Here is a 20,704-nt window from a genome sequence, read left to right as displayed (position 1 = left end):
TGCTACTCAGAAAGGGGTGCGATTGGTTTTGGGGGGACACCCAAGTACGCGCCTTCAATAATGCACGCAACTTTCTATGTTCCAACAGTGTTTTAGCCTTTTTTGACTCAGGTAAAAAGCTAGTTCTTACATGTGATGTGTTAGCATACGGAGTCGGGTGCGTTTTACAGCATGTCAATGATGCGGGTAAATTACAACCCATTGCTTATGCCTCCAGGTCACTTTCGCGGGCGGAGCACGGGTACGGTATGGTTGAGAAGGAGGCGCTCGCATGCATGTACGGTGTCAAAAAGATGCACCAATACCTTTTCAGAGCCAAGTTTGCGTTAGAAACCGACCACAAACCCCTCACATCCCTGCTATCCGAGAGCAAGGCAATAAATGCCAAAACCTCGGCGCGTATTCAGCGGTGGGCACTCATGCTGGCATCTTACGACTACACAATAAGACACAGACCAGGCACAGACAACTGTGCCGACGTGCTTAGCAGGCTACCCCTGGCGACTATGGAAGAGTCCGACGAACAGGACTGTGAGATGGTCATGGCAATCAATGCCTTTGAATCCACAGGTTCGCCCATGACGGCTCGCCAAATCAGAGCCTGGACGACCACCGACACCACGTTATCCTTAGTCAAAAAATGTGTTTTAACTGGTGACTAGGAAGAGGCTCACGATGCCTGCCCCGAGGAGATCAAACCTTTCCATAGGTGCATGCTTGAACTATCATTACAGGCAGACTGCCTGATGTGGGGCAGCCGAGTAGTTATGCCCTTGCGAGGCTGAACGGCGTTTGTCAGGGAGCTCCACCGCGAGCACCCGGGGATCATCCTTATGAAGGCCTTAGCCAAATCCCACATCTGGTGGCCTGGCATTGACGTGGATTTGGAGCTCTGCGTCAGGCGGTGCACCATTTGTGCCCAACTCAGTAATGCCCCCAGGGAGGCCGCCCTAAGCCCCTGGCCCTGGCCCACCAAACCGTGGTCGCAGGTACATGTAGACTATGTGGGCTCATTCATAGGCAAAATGTTCCTCGTAGTCGTCGATGCATTTTCAAAGTGGATCTAGTGCACCATTTTAAACTCAAGCACCACCTTCACCACTGTGGAGAGCCTTAGAACCATGTTTGCAAATGCACGTAATTCCTGACATATTGTTCAGTGATAATGGTCCCTGCTTCACCAATGCAGAATTTCAAGATTTTATAGTTGACCACGGCATAAATCACGTTAAGACGGCACCATTCAAGCCAGCCTCCAATGGCCAGGTGGAGCGAGCAGTGCAATTCGTTTAACAAGGCATGCTAAAAATCCAAGGTCCTACGCTGCAGAGCCACCAGTCGCGACTGCTGCTGGCATACAGATCTTGTCCGCATTCGTTGACTGGGATTACCCCTGTGCAACTATTGATGAAACGGACCTTAAAGACTAGGCTCTCGTTAATCCTCCCAGACATGCATGATATTGTTGAGGCAAAACGCCGGAAGCTAACTGAGTACCATGACCGAAATTCAAGGAGGAGGTGGAATGAGATAGGGGACAAAGTGTCTGTGCTAAGCTATGGCAGGGGTCCCAAATGGCTTGCAGGGACAGTAACAGGCAAGGAAGGAAACAGGCTGCTTGTTGTACAAATGGACAATGGCCAAACCTGCCAGAGGCATGTAGACCAAGTAAAAAGTAGATTCACCAACAACACTGCAGAACCAGAGGCAGACTACAATGTGGAACTCACACCACACCTGATGGACAGACAGAGGGAATAACCTGAGGAAAGGGCAGTCTCAACAGACAGCCCAGGCGAGATACCAGCAATCATGCTGAATGAAACAGGCAGCCCAGGCGAGATACCAGCAATCACACCGAAAGAAAAACAGGCACCAAGGCAAACAACTGAACCACAACTAAGACACTCCACGCGAGAGCATAGACCACCTGAGAGACTGAATCTATAAAGAAAATAAGACCTTGGGGGAGGGTGATGTCATGTATCTCACAGTACTGTATATAACTGTATCTTACCATGCTATACATGACTGTAACTAGATATGACCTGTAACCACAAGCATACTTTATCACCAGGGGTGCACTTGCAGGAGACACTGCATACCTGTTCCACACAGGTATATAAAGGCAGGTCTCAGGCAAGTGTGGCACTCGAGAGCTGGGAAATAAAGGTGCAGGTCCAGAGTGACCTTGACTTCAGCATGTGCCTCGTGTAAGTCTGTACTGCAGGGTCAGGACTTTACAATAATTTTACTGCAGTTTATATCATAGTTGATTGCTGAGTTTCTAGACTATCCTTATCTCTCCACTCATGGTGCAGGAGTGCTGAGTATCTTTAGAATTTTCAGTTGGTGCTCATATTTCCAGTTTCCGCATTGCTATGGCCTGGAATGTATCGCTGGTTTACTGAGTCCTGTAACTGTTACAGACTCGCTCAGACCAGGCCTGGAATGTGTCGCTGGTTTATTGAGTCCTGTAACTGTTACAGACTCCCTCAGACCGGGCCTGGAATGTATCGCTGGTTTACGGAGTCCTGTAACTGTTACAGACTCGCTCAGACCGGGGCCGGGAATGTATCCCTGGTTTACGGAGTCCTGTAACTGTTACAGACTCCCTCTCACCGGGGCCGGAAATAGATCCCTGGTTTGTAGAATGTCACAGGGTCTCTCGATGTCTCTTCTCTCTCTCTCTCTCGTCTCTCTGTCTCTTCACCCTCTCTCTCTCTCTTTCTCTCTCTCGTCTCTTCTCTCTCTCTCTCGTCTCTCTCCCTCTTCTTTCTCTCTCTCTCTCTCCCGTCTCTACTCTTTCGTCTCTCTGTCTCTTCTCTCTCTCTCTCTCTCTCTCTCCCTCTCTCGTCTCTGTCTCTTCTTTCTCTCTCTTGTCTCTTCTCTCTCTCTCTCGTCTCTCTGTCTCTTCTCTCTCTCTTTCTCTCTCTCCCTCTTTCGTCTCTCTGTCTCTCTCTCTCTCTTTTTCTCCCTGTCTCTTTCACTCTGTTCCTTCATCTTTCCCTCTCTGTACCTGTCTCTGTCTTTGTTTCCCTCACTCTCCCTGTCTCTCTATATGTCTGTCCTTCTCTCTCTCTCTCTCCGTCTCCCTCTCTCTCTCTTTACCTCTCTTTCTCTGTCTCTCCTTCCCTCTCTCTCACTCTGTTTCTATTTCACGTTCTCTCTCAGTCCCTGTCTTTATCCATGTCTCATTCTCGTTATCACTCTCTCTCTCCCTCTTTCCTCATGTCTCTCTCACACACATTACTGTCCCTTTCTCTTTCTCTCTCTCTGCTGTCCATATCTTTTTATCTGTGTCTCTATCATTTTCTCTTTCCCTGTCTCTATCTCTCTGACTTTCATTGTGTCTCTCTTCATTTCTATCTATTTCTTTCCCTCAATGAATCGCTCCTTTTTATTTCATCCTTATATTTGTGCCTCTCATTCTTTCTCACGATCTCTTTTTTTTCCTGTATTTTTCTCCCGCTCTCCTTCTCTATCTCCCTCTCTCTTCTTCCCTGGTTTATTCTCGAATGAAAATACTCTGAGATATTTGAAAATGACAAATATCGAATCACGTTATTATATATTAAACATTCAGTTAAGAGTTGGACATCTGTCAGGTAAATCTAATTTCTCAACGTGAAAGATTTTAGCTTTTAACGGTGTGCTGGGACCTGAGATTAAATAAAAAAGCAAAACAGTGTGGATCTGGAACCTGAAATAAAAACAGAAAATGCTGAAAATCTCAGCGGGTCAGGCAGCATCTGTGGTTCTGACGAAGTCTCATCGACCTGAATCGTTAAATCTGTTTCACTCCCCACAGATGCTGCCTGACCCGCTTAGATTTCCAACATTTTCTGTTTTTATACCTGAGATCAAATGTTGTTTCCATTCAAACGTGCAGCATTTTGGAACTGGTGTTATCTGTGCAGACACAGGAGATGGATTGTTCAATGTGGCCATTCAGGCGCAGGAAGTGTGAGCCCCTTTTATATTGCTTCAGGGTGTTACTACCATTGGATTCAACAGAAGGGGGAAACGGGGAGAAAGATGGGAAATGGGCGGGTCTCGCTGTCGCCCACTTTACCCCATCCACAGAGTCAACATTCCCCGAGTGGAACTGCACATGATGGGAATCTGATCAAAGCAGCAAATGTTGCAAATATGCAGCGGGTCAGTCTGAGAGAAACAGATGGGTAAACCTGAGAGATCAAACTTCACCAGAACCTGTACGAGTCGCCTCAAAGCTTCATCCTGACGCGAATCGGAAGGTGTAAAAGAGGTTCCCGGGTCGCTGTCACCGGTTCCCCTGGGATTAAAATCAATCCCTCCCCCTGTATGTTTAATGATTTGTCTCATTGATCGGGAGGTTTAAAAGGTTTTCAAGTTCCCAAGTGGTACAATGAAGCTTTTAAAGTGCAGCTTCCCGCCGGCTGGAGTGTGAACTCGAAGTGACCGAGCCACGTTCCTGCAGGAGTCTCGCCGCTGGGCTCCTGGTCACTCGGGGGGTCAGGCCGGGACTGGGATCGCAGTTATACTGACACTTCCCTACCCGCAAGCCCGCTGTGCGGGCACACACTGTCAGTCCCCCTCCGGCTGGTCAGGGTCAACACAGAAGCTGCCCCAATAACTGGGCGGCAATGTCAGGCTGTCTGGACAGTGATGGACACCATCTAATCCAACCAAAGAGAGAGGCGAGGCTGAGAAACAGGATGTAGATTGCAATCCGGCTCCATCGCTTCACTGCCGCACACACTAACCCGTCTCCCTTTGTGAAACACCTGATGTAACCCACAGGCCAGCCCGTCCCAGTCTAAGATCAGAGGGTGAGTCTGTAGACATTGAATAGTGCAGCGGGAACCAGCTACTCACCAGACAGGGCCGCTTGTAGGTGGTGGACGTTCAGTACAAGTGACAGAAACATGCCGTCCCGTCCGCTCGCCACCTCTCCCAGTTACAGGCCGAGACTGAGCGCTTTGAATGGACCCGAGTCCAGCTTCACTCATATGTGGTCGCTGCAGGAGCTCACCGTCCAATCGTACTAAAACATGTGGATCCGTCACTGGTTGTCAAGGACTGTCCCTAAACCGTGAAGATACAATCATAGAATGGTTACAGCACAGACGGAAGCCATTCAGTCCATTGAGCCCGTGCCGGCTCTCTGCAAGAGCACTTCAGCTAGTCCCAATCCCCACCCTCTCGGAGGCCTTCACGTCCTTCATAAAGTGCTGTACCACAATTGGACACAGTGCTCCAGTTGAGGCCGAACCAGTGTTTTATAAAAGTTTATCATAACTTTTGTACTCTATGCCTTCATTTATCAAGCCCATGATCCCGTAAGCTTTTTAACGTCTTTCTCACCCTGCCCTGTCACCTTCAATGATTTGTGCACATATACCACTGGTCACTCCGTCAATGTACTCCCTTTAGGATCGCACCATTTAGTTTATATGTCCTCCCCTCATTCGTTCATCCAAAATATATCATTTCACACTTTACTGCGTTAAATTTCAGCTGCCCCGTGATTCCACCAGACTACATATGTCCTCTTGAAGTCTATCACTATCCTCCTCACTGTTCACTATATTTACAAGTTTTGTGTCATCTATAAAATGTTGAGATTGTGCCTTGTACACCCAAGTCTAAGTCATTAATATATATCAAAAAAGCAGTGGTCCTAGTACAGACCCTTGGGGAACATCACTTTATACCATGTCCAGTCCAATAAACAACCGTTCACCACTACTCTCTGTCTCCTGTCATTTAGGCAATTTTGTATCCATGCTGCCAGTGTCCCTTTGGGCTTCAACTTGCTGGCAATTCTGTTACTTGGCATTTCGTCAAATGCCTTTTGGAAGTCCATGTACACCACATCAACCGCAGTGCCATCATCAACCACCTCTGTTACCTCATCAACAAACTCAATCAGGTTAGTTAAACACTATTTGCCTTTTACAAATCCGTGCTGAATTTCCTTAATGTATCCACATTTGTCCAAGTGACTGTTAATTTTGTCCCGGACTATCATTTCTAAAAGCTTCCCCACTACCGAGGTTAAACTGACTGGCCTGTAGTTGCTGGGTTTCTCCTTGTACCCTTTTTTGAACGTTTGCAATGCTCCAGATCTCTAGCAACACTCCCATATCTAACGAGGATTGAAGGATTATGTCCAGTACCTCCACAATTTCCAACTTTACCAGTATCAGCATCCTAGAATGCTTCCCATCTGGTCCTAGTGGTTACCTACTTTAAGTACAGCCAGCCATTCTAGAACCTCCTCTTGATCAATTTTTATCCCATCCAGTATCTCAACTACCTCCTCTTGCTCTATGACTTTGGTAGCATCTTCTTCATTGGAAAAGTCAGATGCAAAGTGCTAATTTAGCAACTCGGCCATGCCCTCTGCCTCCATGCTAGGTCTCCATTGTGGTCCCTAATAGGCCCCACTCCTTCTCTTACTACCTGTTTACTAGTTATACGACTATTGAAGACTTTTTGATTCCCTTTTATGTTAACTGCCAATCTCTTCCCTTATTCTCTCGTTGCCCCCCTGATTTACTTTTTCATCTCCCCACTGAACTATCTGTATTCAGCCTGGTTTTCACTTGTATTCTCAACCTGATATCTGTCATACGCCCCCTTTTTCTGCTTCATCTTACTCTATCTCTTTCGTCATCCAGGGAGCTCTGGCTTTGGTTGCCCTAACTATTCTCCTCGTTAAAATGTATCTCAACTGTATCTGAACCATCTCATCTTTAAAGGCAGCCCTTTGTTTGACTACAGTTTTGCCTGTCAATCTTTGATTCCAATTTACCCAGGCCAGATCCATTCTCAACTCACGGAAATTGACCTTCCTCCAATTAAGTATATTTACACCAGATTGTTCCCTGTCCTTTTCCATAGCTATTCTAAACCTTGTGACATGGCAACCACTGTGCCCTAAATATTACCCTACTGACACTTGCTCTACATGACCCAACTCCCTCACCAGACCAAGATCAAGCAATGCCTTCTTCCTTATTGAGCTGGAAATGTATTGATCAAAAAAGTTCTCCTGAACACACTTCAGAAATTCTTCCATTTTTGCCCTTTACACTATTGATATCATAGTCTATGTTAGATTAGTTGAAATCCACAATTATCTCTATTCTATAGTTCTTGCATATCTCCTTAATTTCCCTGAAAATGTGCTCCTATCTCCTTCTCACTCGTTGGTGGCCTACATAATATACTTAGTAGCGTAATGGCATCTCAATTGTTTTTCAACTTTAAGCAAATAGATTCTGTCCTGGAGCTCACCAGGACATCTTATTTCTCCAGCACTGTAATATTCAATTAATCAATACTGCCAGCCCCCTCCATTCTTTTCTTCCCGTTCTTTCCTGAACACGTTATATCTAGATATATTTAGTACCCAATCATATCCTCTTTTGAGCCACGTCATCATTATTGCCACGACATCATATCCCCATATGTCTATTTGTGCCTGCAGCTCACCAGCCTTATTTACCACTCTTTGTTCATTTACACACATGCACTGTGAACCTATTTTAGACATTCTTGTATTCTCCCTTATTGTGACCCCACCTAATACTGTCCTAGTTCTTACTCTAGTGTTACCTGTCTCTCCCAATCCTTTGTGGACCTTGTTTCTCATTTCTCGTGCTATATCATGGCACCCATCCTCCTGCCAAATTAGTTTACACCCTCCCCAACAGCATTAGCAGCCCTCCCCGCCTCCGCCCTCTCCCCTGCGAGGGCATTGGTCCCAGCTCTGTTGAGGTGCAACTCGTCCAGCCTATACAGGTCCGACGTCCCCCAGAACCAGTCCCAATGTCCTAGAAATCTAATGCCTTCCCTCCTGCACCATCTCTACAGCCACTCATTCATCTGTCCTATCCTTCTATTTCTATACTCACTAGCTGGTGGCACTGGGAGTAATCCAGAGATTACTACCTTTGAGGTCCTACTTTATAATCTCTCTCCTACCTCCCTAAAATCTGCCTGAAGGACCTCATCGCACTTTCTAACTATGTCGTTGATACCAACACTGACCATGACCTCCCCCCTCAGATATGTTCTGCAGCCGCTCAGGGACATCCTTGGATCTGGCACCAGGGAGGGAACATACCCTCTTGGAATCAGGTCTGCGGCCACAGAAACAGCTGTCTGTTCCCCTAACTATCCAATCTCGAATTACAATTGCTTTCACAATCGTTCTCCTCCCCTCCACCAGCTGAGCCACCCGTGATGTCATGTACTTGGCTCTGGCTGTAATCCCCAGCGGAACCATCACCCTCACCAGTATTCAGTCTCATCACAGAAATGGGAAAGGTCGCAGGCACCCGCGGAACTCGATCTCCTCATCAGGTATCTCATCCCCTAGAGGAGGGTGAGGTCACAAAATGTGAAGGGAAATTCAAAGAGAAAGAGTAAACACCAAAACAGGGGACGAGGCCTGTTAACATTTCTCCCAGCAACTTTATAACTCTTTAAAAACAAAATTGTACCACAAACTTTTCTAACTTTCCCATGTTTCCACTTTCCTATCGACTCCCAAGGTCCCTTGGGTGAAAATGACATTTTATGCATGTGCTAGTCTGTGTATCAAGAAATCAACATTTTATAATATTATTTTTCCCAATGCGAGCCCTAGGTTTTGTGACACAGATGTGACTGTGGGCCCTGAGGATGATTCACACCTGGAGGCTCTTCCTCTTGTAGTTTCACTTCCTCCGAAAGAATTAGTATTCCATTTGTAGAACATCCTCAATAAAAGTTTTTACGGAACTTCCCCGTTTTCTGGGACAGAACAATTATTTCATGATCCATTTAACTCTAAACTTGTTCCTTATGTGTCAGTTATTGTACATTCGTACAGAAATAAATTTGATATCAAATCAAATCCAATTACTCCTCCATTAGCCAGTGCCCTGAGTTGGCTCCACCAATTTTCTGCATCCATTTGTCTGAACCGTTTATATAAAATTACATGTTAAATAGAATCTTCAACAGAGGAATAGGCCATTCACCTAACTGGTCTATCTGGTGGTTATACTCCATAGGGGTGTTATCCTAATCTAATTACTTCTGTCCACCCTGCCCCGATATATCCATTTATTCCCTTCTCCCTCAGGTATGCATCAAGTCCATTCTTAAATAAAGTAATGCTCTCTGCTTCAACCATTCCACGTGGCAGTGAGTTCCACATTCTCATCAGTCTGCATGTATGGAAATGCCTCCGAAATGTTTTGCTTAATCCCTTGTGTGTCGAAGAAAGCAGCCCCAGCCTAGTCCAATCCTTCCTGATAGATGCATCCTCCCAATTCTGATAACATTCTTGCAAATATTTGCTGTACTTTCCCCAGTGCTTCAATATGCTTTTTGTAGCATGGAGATCAGAACTGCCCACAGTACTCCACGTCTGGTCTAACCAAGACGCTATACAAATTTAACATTGCCTCGTTGTTTTATGTTCTATTCATTCTGCTAGAAATTAACCCAGTACTTTGTTTGCATTTGTTGTCATCTTATCCGCTTGCGTTGCTACTTTTAGTGGTTTGTGCATTTCCAGATCACTTTGCTCCTCTACCCTATTTAGTTTCTACCTTCCAATTAATAATTCACCTCCTTATTCCTGCTACCAAAATGAACTACCTCAATCTTCGAATCTTCCTTTCCCTTCCTCGACTTCTCTCTCTACATTTCTGGGGATAGGCTATTGACAAATCTTCACTGTAAGCTCACTGTCTCCCACAGCTACACTTCCTCACACCCTGCTTCCTGTAAGGACTCCATTCCATTCTGCCAGTTTCTCCATCTCCATCGCATCTGCTCTGACAATGCCAACTTCCACATTAGTGCTCTGACATTTCTTCCCTTTTCCTCAACCAAGGATTCCCGTCCACCCTGGTAAACATGGCCCTCGACCATGTCTGTTCTATATCCAGGACCTCTGTTCTCACCCCTTCCCCTCCCTCTCAGAATCACGACAGGGTTCCCCTTGTCCACACCTTTCTCCTCACTAGCATCCACATTCAACAGATCATCCTGCACCATTTCCGCCACCTCCAGCGTGATCTCACAGCAATCACGTCTTCCCCTCTCCTCCCCTCTCAGCATGCCGAAGGGACCACTCCCTCTGCGACACTCTGGTCCATTCCACAGTCATCCCTAGCACCCCCTCGCCTTCCCATGGCACCTTCTCATGAAAGCGCAGGAGATGCAACACCTGCCCTTTTACCTCCTCCATTCCTACTGTCCAGGGCACCAAATACTCATCCAGGTGAAACAGCGATTTACTTGTACTTCTTTCAATTTAGTCGACTGTATTCGCAACTCATGATGTGGTCTATTTTACACTGGGGAGACAAACACAGATTGGGTGACTGCTTTGTGGAACACCTCCATTTAGTCTGCAAGTGTGACTCTGAGCTTCCGGCCTCCTGTCACTTTAATTCCCTGCTCCACTCACCCTCCAACATCTCTGTCCTCGGCCTCCTGTGCTGTTCAAATGAAGCTCAATACAAGCTCTAGGAACAGCATCCCATCCTTCATTTAGGCATTTTACAGCCTTCTGAACTCAACATCGAGTTCAACAATTTGAAACAATTTTGCTCTCTTTCCTCCTTTTTTAATACCCCTCCCGATCTTATGTAAAATGTTTCTGTCTGTTTCCCATGGCAGCTGATAATTATCCTTCTATTCACACCCTATCTAAACTGATGTCTTTCTAACTTCTATTACCATCTCAATTCGGCTCATCATCACTTTTGTCTCTCTAATCTCTCCTGTCTTCCACCCTATCACATATCGTCCCCTTTGTTCTTTTCTCCCCTCCTCCTTTCAGTGCTCTATGAGACTCTGTCAGTTCGAACATTCACCAATTCTGATGAAGGATCATCGACCCGAAACGTTAACTCGGTTTCTCTCTCCACAGATATTGCCTGGCCCGCTGAGATTTCCAGCGTTTTCTGTTCTTATTTCAACTTCCAGCGTCCGCAGCATTTTGCTTTTGTATTACCTCACTCTTCGCTACATTGAATGTAATTTTTCATGTATCTGCCCACTCTGCAAGCCTGATGTGTCTTCTTGTATTATAGTGCAGTCCTTCTTTTACTAACCAACATTCCAATTGGTACCATGTGCAAATTTCGACACCATGAGTAATATATCTCCCGAGAAATGGATAATAGATGGCTGATCAGCAACTTCAAAATTATTCCCCATACCTCGAATTTCTGAGTCCAAATCGGTGCTGTATATGGTGAACAATGGTGAAAGTTCTCAGCACAGATCCCTCCTGGACAAAACTTCCTGGAGGCATGTGTTTCCATTACCTCTTCAAATTATTCAATGGGGTTGGTTAAACATTTCCTTCCCTTTACAGATCCATGCTGACTAGTTTATATTATATTGACCAGGGGGCAAGTTGGACTCAGACACAGCGCAAAACAGGCTATGGTGAAATGACAGGAAACCATTTAATTTTAAGTGGTGGTCAGTGAGAAATCCAAAAATTGTTCAGTTATATATTCTACCCGTACACTTCAAGCATTTGATAATTATGTCAAATGTGTTGTATTGTGGTTCTTCAAATTTGGCCCCTGGGGAACAGGTGTCCGACCCGAACTCATTCCATGCCCGCAGGGCGGGTTAGGTTAAGATTTCCCCCACATGTTCTCCTTCCTGTGATTCATCAATGGGAAAATGTACGTCAGAAAGACGTAGAGAATTATGAACACAAATTTGGACATGGAGGCTTCGTCTGATATTCCACTTTGCTTATAACTTCATGATGTTTAATGTATTTGCCCTTATTTACAGCAATAGTGACCCTGAATGAAACAGCAGTGATTCTGTGGGTAAACGAGAGAAGCTGGGATTGTTCTCCTTAGAGCAGAGGTATTCAAGGGGAGATATAATAAACATGTTCAAACTCATGAAGGATCCACTGGAAGAAGGATCATGTAAGCAAATGACCCAGATTTAAGGTAGTCGGGAAAAGAACCAAAGGTGAGAGGAGGATAATTTATTTTACACGGATGAGGTAGTGTTGTTTCTCCGGTGGCTTTACCAGACAAAGATGGCCAGCAGCTAAGAATTTCAACTGCGCAAACTTGCGCTTTTCAGAATGGAAGCCGATTGTTCCCACAAAAGACTTGTGAAATCAGCATTAGAAACAATTGTTGGCTTCAGTGTGGCCAGGATTGCGCCGGAGTGAATCTTTCTTCTGGATAGATTGTGCCAATTTCCCACAGAGCCAAGAAAACTTCAGTTAAGGTACCTTCCAATGTTCTTTCTAAAGGAAACAAGCCTAACTTGAACAATCCGCTAAACACTACAACGAACAACGTTAGTAATCGAACAGATCCAGCTCCTGATTGGTTGGTCACATTGGTATTTCCAAATCACTTCCACAGCCATTAAAAATTTACATTTATAGAGTACCCTGGTGTACAAGAAGTTTCCAGGCACTTTATAGAGAGGGAACGGGAGTAACGGTCCCAACCCATGGGAGAGAGATAAGCAAATGTGGTTAAAGGCTGAGGGAGAAAGATGGGGATTGAAAGAGATGCGGCAGTCGGGAGATCAGCGCGTTTGGAAAGGGGTTCCAATGGAAGTGTTCTATTGATGTATGTTTCCTTTTGAGGATATGGGAGTGTTCTCTGCCTTATGAGGAATTAAATCGTAAACCAGGCAACACAACAAATTCTCCCCCGTGTTTTAGTGATAGGAATGGAAGACAATAAATATTAGAAGACAACTGGAATGCAGTTGTTGCTTTATGAATGTACTGTTCAGAATATGTGAAAACCATGGAGCAAAAGCAAACTGTCTGTCCCATTTAACTCACTCTCCCAAAGACTACATCGCTTAACTGTATAATGAGCCATAAAAAACAATTTCATTTCCCGCAGCAAGGTCCCATTTAATTTCTAGCTGACACTCAAACATAAGCGGCCAAAACTCCACAATATCTATTCATCGTCCATTGTCGATATTCTGTTGTATCTGGTTAGTTTGGAGAGACAGCATTTCCATGCTCCAAAGAGTGTCTTCAGGCATACTCCCACAGTCTCTTTACACAAATCGTTAAGAGGATCATCATTCAATATCACATTTTTATCTGTGTTTGTGTGTGTGTGTGAGGCAAATCAATTTGCATGTAGTTTTTGTATTTAAATTAGAAATTCTGTGTCAGTGATCGAGTGTCTATGAAGACACTGCATAGCTGTATTTAGGTTGGTTAGACTTATTCTGAGGTTATGTCTCAGGAGATTGTAAATGTGTTCATGACCTTTTATTGTTTCTGGCATTTTTAGAGAAATCGTAAGTAGTTTCCAAATTAACGTATTTAAGATTCAGATTGAAATATGGAAAAGAGGAAATAGTCATCATGACATTTGGACACTGCAACACATTGTGACCTCGGGAATCAAATCCTGAACTGCCACTGCGGCAAATTATTGTTACTGGTCTAAGCAATCTGACTGACATTGTACAGAATGTGTTACTCTCTGAAATAGAGACAGTTGATATAAGGATGTTGCAGTTTTAATTTGTTGCTTCTTGTTCAGCGTTTTTCATTTGGACGGTGTTTCTTTTCATCCAGGAATTTATGACTGATTAAAAACCATTCCAATTCTCCAATTTTATTCAGTCATACAAACAGCGAAAGTCAAAAGTCATGTGATATAAAAGGGGAGAAGCTGATTGAGGACAAAGAGAGCAAAGGCTTTTCTGGATGCCCAGATGAAAGACCAATAGCGATAGTTGAGTGTCGGTCCTCATAGAAACTGGGAGTAAGAGAGCATTGTGTAATCAAACAATGTGCACAGCAATTCATTGGCTTCCTGGGTAAATGTCCATTTGATAAACTGCATAAAACTAGAACCTAACAGAACTTCAACATTCTAAAGCAACATCATTGATTCAAATAGTTAAATATTTTCACAGCAGGCTTCCATTTTCAAAATGCAACGAAGAACCGAAGTTAAAGAAGGGCAGGAGAGCGCCGAGCTGAACAAGGAAAATGGAAAGAGATGTTCAATGAGGAAGCTGTTTTTCAGTAAGACCAATTCCGGGTTTTCAAACTGATGATTGTGGTATGGGAATATTGAAGGGGGCGCGGGTTGAAGGGGGAATGAGTTAGAGGAGGGCAGAATATCGATAGCATTGTTTTAAGCACAGTTAGAAAGTAATAAGGTGGAAGAGCCTTCAGAATGCCTACCTGGCGCTTGGAAGAATCAGGAGAATACATTGTTGGCCACATTGACCCCAGTAACATGAGTATCACAAAGGAAATGGAATTGGAGGTTGTCGGTGATACGTCCTTACTACACAGTATAAATGCACACGAGGCCCATGCTTGAGAGAAGGTCAGTCTGTGACCTGTCCTTTATTCCTTAGCACTCAAGTGATGAAGGTGGGTGGAGCTTCCCCTTTTATATCTGAAGGTCCAGGTTAGGAGTGTCTCCCACCTAGTGGTCAGTGTTCTCACGGTGTACAACTTAGGTCAGTTTATACATGGGTTACAATGCTGGTTGAATAGATGACAGTCAGCGAGAGAGAAATGCCATCAGATGAAACATTGTTTCATGTCCCATGCTCAGCCTGGCGATAGAGAGATGGCAGAAGAACCTGCCACCTCGCCTGGAAGGCTCATTTGGTAATGGTAGTTCGCAGCTGATCCGGACCAGACTGAATGCCCATGTACCATTATACAAGGATACGGACAGCTGGTTACAGGGACCTGCATTTGGCTTCATCCTCACTGGGCTAAGGCGGGGAAAATTAGCCAGAATTCTCGCTCCTAACCATAATATAGTGACTCTATGAGCTCGGACTGATGTAAAAACAGCACGGTCTCAGCTGTGCTGCCTCCCCCTCCCACCTCCACAGCTAAATAGTCCACAAACACTCACTGTCCAGAACCTCAGTGGAGGAGTGCTGCTTGTATCAGATCGAGGAGGGTGTCTCTTGGATCATAGTCAGGCAAGAAATTGTACTTTCCGGAGAGGAAGAGCGAATTTAATTTAAAATCAGATACGCGGCCCAAGACATGAGGGATGTATTGAAATATAAAAGTAAGTTGAAAGTTAAGAGTGGCTGAGTAAAAATTATTTTGGACCAAAGTGGCATACCACCATTTCTGATCAAACTTGAACTGAGATGTGATTTCGGATTTCAGTAGATATTATAACTAACAATGTCTACAGATGGAAAACAAATAAGTGTGAAGAAACTGAAGATTAGACCAATTGCTTTTGGTTAGGCTTGAGAGAGGCATGAACAATTATCAAGGCACAAGTATCATCCATTAAATGATTGTTAATTTTCCCTAAACTGCAATTATTTATCGACTGTGCAAATAAACTGATATTAAATCAGTAAATCAGCAATATATAGAATTGCAAGCTTATTATATGTTGTTCTTCCTATGTGAGTGACAATGGAAAACCAGCATTTCATGTCATCCCTTCATGCCTTGACTGCATTAAGGGATAGATATGTTGGGTGGGAGAGAATCACTTGTAGGCCAGCCCGGGGAGAGAGCATCTGGTTTCCTTCTCTGTAAGATATTAGTGAAACAGTTCGGATTTTATGATAAATCGCTAGCATCCATGATAATTTTTCTTGGTGATAGTCCACAAATTTTCAGGTTCATTGTTTTCAATTTTCAACACCCCATATTGGAATTTAGACTGAACACCTCTGGGCTCCCCGTGCAGTACTATCCTAATAAGGTTACTGTATTATCCCCTTCACTCATCTAGGAACATTGCTAATGTATTTACAGAATACTGCTTTCATAGTGCTCTAGTACAGCTGACTGAAAAGGCAACAGTAAATTACATAAATAACCTGCGATTGTTTGCTGTGCATTTTGCCAGGTGGATCCAAGGAACTTTACATGGTTTTGTTTCATTTTATTACAAACCAGCTTACTTGAACTTGGGTTCATCTGCTTTACCGCTCTGGAATCTTGCAATTTCTGATTCCGTGGAAACTGGTTACAGTAATTATGAGTCCCTCCCAGTAACTGTTGCCATATGACTTCACCATCCAATGCTTCCTCGGAACCGTTATGTACATATTGCTGTCACATTAGTCTATCTCAGAGCCAAACCGAACCTCCATTATACTATAGTCCGGAAGATCAGAAATCCCATGGCTCAGTGTGTAGTGATACATCAAAGAGTGGGACTCTAGAACACCAGATCACTGAGCAATTTATACAAGAGTCTAAACGTATATTCTGACATCAGGAATTATTTAATTAGTAAAACTAAATGCAGATTTCCTGAGAAGATGAAACGTAAGAGATGAGCGTCTGTTTGTCCGTCTGTCTGTATGTCAGTCAGTCTATCTATCTATCTCTCCACCGGTCGATCTACGGGTCTACTTAGCCAGCAATCCATCCAGGGTTTATCTTTCTAAACTAATCACACTGAAATTATGCAGTGTGGCTACAGGGTTCCCACAAATCATTCAAACATATTTCTGCGTTTTTTTCAATCAATGTTGTCTCTTAGTAACTGAACATTCTAATGTCCACAATAAAATATTACATTTTAAAACCTCAAAATTATATTTTAAATACAAACATTAATTGTATCCACAAAATTGTCTTTTGCATCTTTCAATGCCTTCCTCACAAAGCCTACCTGACGGTCCCATTCTCTTTTAGCAGCTCGGTCTTTGAGCTGAATTGTGACGATTTAATCTGGGATTGTGCATTCGACTTAATTTCCCAGTTTGCACCAGTCGGGTTCAGTCAGCGGAGAATGGTTTTCTTTACATTTTACCAGGTTTTCTGAACAATGTTTCCTGAACTAATATCGAAACAACCTGGAGGACCAGTGCCAAATCTGTATTGTGGTCAAACATAGGTTGACATTTTGTATCGGCGAATAAAGCCATTGAGCACATTGCAACCTGTCCCTCCGGGGCCAGGACTGTCCCAGCAGATTCGAGCTGCATTTAAAATACCACTAATTATGAAAATGTTTGATTTCCTACTGAGGAATATATCGTAGCTTTCATCATCCTTGAGGAAAGTTGCTCTTATTATTTGTTTTCAACTCGCAAGCCACCAACTTACATCTATATCTTCTAACTTACTTCAAACTTTATTCTGCGCGCTTGAAAGTAGCCTTAACAGACTGAGATTAAATCTCCCTGTAGGATAGTAGGACCCGTAACACATTGATATGGAAAAAGCTTGAGGGATCGCATGAACCATTAACACACTGATATTATATCACCGAGTGGGACAGTGTGAACCTTTAGCACATTGATAGTAAATCACCGAGTGGGACAGTGTGAACCTTTAGCACATTGACAGTAAATCACCGAGTGGGACAGTGTGAACCTTTAGCACATTGATAGTAAATCACCGAGCGGGACAGTGTGGACCTTTAGCACATTGATAGTAAATCACCGAGTGGGACAGTGTGAACCTTTAGCACACTGGTATGAAATCACCCTGTGGGGCAATCTAGCTTTCATCGAGTTTTGTATTGAACCTGGGTTCCCCAGTGAGAGTGCCCAATCTTTGTCTTCCACACTACCCCATTCCTCATTTAAAAATACTCTATCACAAATATCTCATAAGTTTGGGACAAGAGAGACCAAGGAAAGGTCCGGCTGGAAACCAGATATGAATCAGCCCAATCTCCATTAACTGCAAATTTAGTACTGCTCCGTATTGAAGGCAGTTTGGGACCACTCAGAGAAGCACGGACACAGAATGTCCGCTGAGTGGGGACTTCAATGTCCACTGCCAAAAGTAGCTCAGTAGTCTCTGCACTGGTAAATATGACTCACTTGTACTGGCCCTAGAATTTCTGCACCCGGTAAGGTTACGGTGCTGAACATTGATGGGACATGTGTACGGGCCCTAGAGTGTCTGTACCCGGTCAGGTTATGCTGCTGAATATTGATGGGGCACGTGTGTTGGCCCTAGAGTCTCTGTACCATGTAAGATTATGCTGCTGAATATTGATGGAGCACGTGTACTGGCCCTAGAGTTTCTGTACCCGGTAAGGTTATGGTGCTGAATATTGATGGTGCACGTGTACTGGCCCTAGAGTTTCTGTAACCGTTAAGATTATGCTGCTAAATATTGATGGGGCACGTGTATTGGCCCTAGAGTCTCTGAACCAGGTAAGGTTATTGTGCTGAATAGTGATGGGGCAAGTGTACTGACCCCAGAGATTATGCACCCGGTAAGGTTACGGGACTGAGTATTAAATACCACTACTGTAACAGAAATAATACTGGTACATGGAACTGTGCACTGTAACATGTGGAGCAGAGGTGCTGCCATTGCAGTTAACTACACTGGCGGGGTCTGGTCATGGCGGAAATATCACCAATGATGTCTCCGCAAGATCCTCCAAATCCCCTGGGAGGACAGGCGCACCAACATCAGCGTCCTCGTCCAGGCTAACATCCCCAGCATTGAAGCACTGACGACACTCGATCAGCTCCGCTGGGCACGCCACATCGTTCACATGCTGGACACGAGACTCCAAAATCAAGTGCTCTACTTGGAGCTCCTCCACGGCAAATGAGCCAAAGGTGGGCAGCAGAAATGTTACAAGGACACACTCAAAGCCTCCCTGATAAAGTGAAACATCCCCACTGACACCTGGGAATCCCTGGCCCAAGGCCGCGCTAAGTGGAGGAAGTGCATCTGAGAGGGTACTAAGCATCTCGAGTCTCAATGCCAAGAACATGCAGAAATCAAGCGCAGGCGGCAGAAAGAGCATGCGGCAAACCAGTCCCACCCAACCCTTCCCTCAGCGACTATCTGTCCCACCTGTGACAGAGTCTGTGGCTCTTTTATTGGACTGTTCAGCCACCAAAGATCTCACTTCAGGGGTGGAAGCAAGTTTTCCCTGATTCCGAGGGACTGCCTATGATGATAAGGGATCTCTGGAATGAAGGCAAACGGGAAATATGCCTTCTTAACAGCTCAAGTCCTGTGCATGGACTATTGGACATTACATATTCGCTGCAGTTTGTTCATGACTTGGTTTACTGTTATGGAGCAAATTGCAAAGATTTCAATGATTTCCAGCTGTCCTCTCACGGGTGGATGATTGAACGTGTGGAACTGTGCATCATGTAAAGGAAACAGCTTGTTGAAGGGATTTGGGTGTCTGTCCAGTTCAGCAGACACTAAAGCCACAAAGTTTCATTTTATGTCACTAAGAGACTAACAGTGCTAGCAGAAAGTCTCTGCACACAAACCGCAGCAAATGGAGCAAAGAGCACGTTGATTAAAACTTCCTCAACATGTTACACAGTCGGATCACAGCCACGACTATCCTGGGCCCAGCTCTCAGTACATCCATTGTGGACACACAGTGACTGATATACATGGACCATCTCGGGCCAATCCTCAGTACATCCACTGTGCTCACACAGTGACCTTAACTACATGCACCATCTCTGGCCCATTTCTCAGTACATCCATTGTGTACACACAGTGACTTTAACTACATGCATCATCTCCGGCCCATTTCTTAGCACATCCATTGTGTACGCACAGTGACTTTAACTACATGCACCATCTCTGGCCCATTTCTCAGCACATCCATTGTGTACACACAGTGACTGAGGTACATGGACCATCCCGGGCCCAGCTCTCAGTGCATCCATTGTGTACACACAGTGACTTTAACTATATGCACCATCTCCGGCCCATTTCTCAGTACATCAATTGTGTACACACAGTGACTTTAACTACATGCACCATCTCCGGCCCAGCTTTTTTAAATGTTTCATTCACGGGATGTGGGCGTTGCTAGCAAGGCCAGCAGTTATTACCCATCCCTAATTGCCCTTGAGAAGATGGTGGTGAGCCCCCTTCTTGAACCGCTGCTGTATGTATGGTGATGGTATTACCACAGTGCTGTTAGGGAGGGAGCTCCAGGATTTTGACCAAGTGACGATGAAGAAACGGTGATATATTTCCAAATCAGGATGGTGTTTCCATCTGCTTGCTGCCCTTGTCCTTCTAGGTGGTAGAGGTCGCGGGTTTGGAAGGTGCTGTCGAAGAAGCTTTGGCGAGTTGCTGTAGTGCATCTTGTAGATGGTACACACTGCAGCCACGGTCCGCTGGTGGTGGAGCGAGTCGATGTTTAAGGTGGTGGATGTGGTGCCAATCAAGTGGGTGCTTTGTCCTGGATGGTGCTTCTTGAGTGATGTGGGTGCTGCATTCATCCAGGCAATGGCAGGTATTCCATCACACTCCTGACTTGTGCCTTGTAGATGGTGGAAAGTCTTTGGGGAGTCATGAGGTGAGACACTCGCCGCAGAATACTCAGCCTCTGACCTGCTGTTGTTGACACAGTATTTATGTTGCTGGTCGAGTTACGTTTCTGGTCAATGGTGAACTCCAAGATGTTGATGGTAGGGGATTTGGCGATGGTAATGCCATTGAATATTAAAGGACGGTGGTTAGACTCTTGCTTGTTGCCGATCGTCATTGCTTGCCACTTGTGTGACGCAAATGTTACTTGCCACTTACCAACCCAAGCCTGAATGTTGTCCAGGTCTTGCTCTATGCAGGCATGGACTGCTCCATTATCTGAGGAGTTTGCGGATGGAACTGAATACTGTGAAGTCATCAGCGAACATCCCTACTTCTGACCTCATGCTGAAAGGAAGGTCATTGATGCAGCAACTGAAAATTGTTTGG

At 44.7% G+C, this 20,704-nt stretch overlaps 1 pseudogene; it reads right to left on the bottom strand.

Moving 5' to 3' along the window:
- The window catches only part of LOC139230220 (class I histocompatibility antigen, F10 alpha chain-like), a 40,623-nt pseudogene that overhangs the window by 18,369 nt on the left and 1,550 nt on the right, over positions 1-20,704 (bottom strand).

The sequence above is a fragment of the Pristiophorus japonicus genome, chromosome 19, assembly GCF_044704955.1.
Source record: "Pristiophorus japonicus isolate sPriJap1 chromosome 19, sPriJap1.hap1, whole genome shotgun sequence".
NCBI classification, from domain to species: Eukaryota; Metazoa; Chordata; class Chondrichthyes; family Pristiophoridae; genus Pristiophorus; species Pristiophorus japonicus.
The sequence above is the reverse complement of the archived record's forward strand: the minus strand, read 5'-3'. Positions and strand labels throughout refer to the sequence as shown.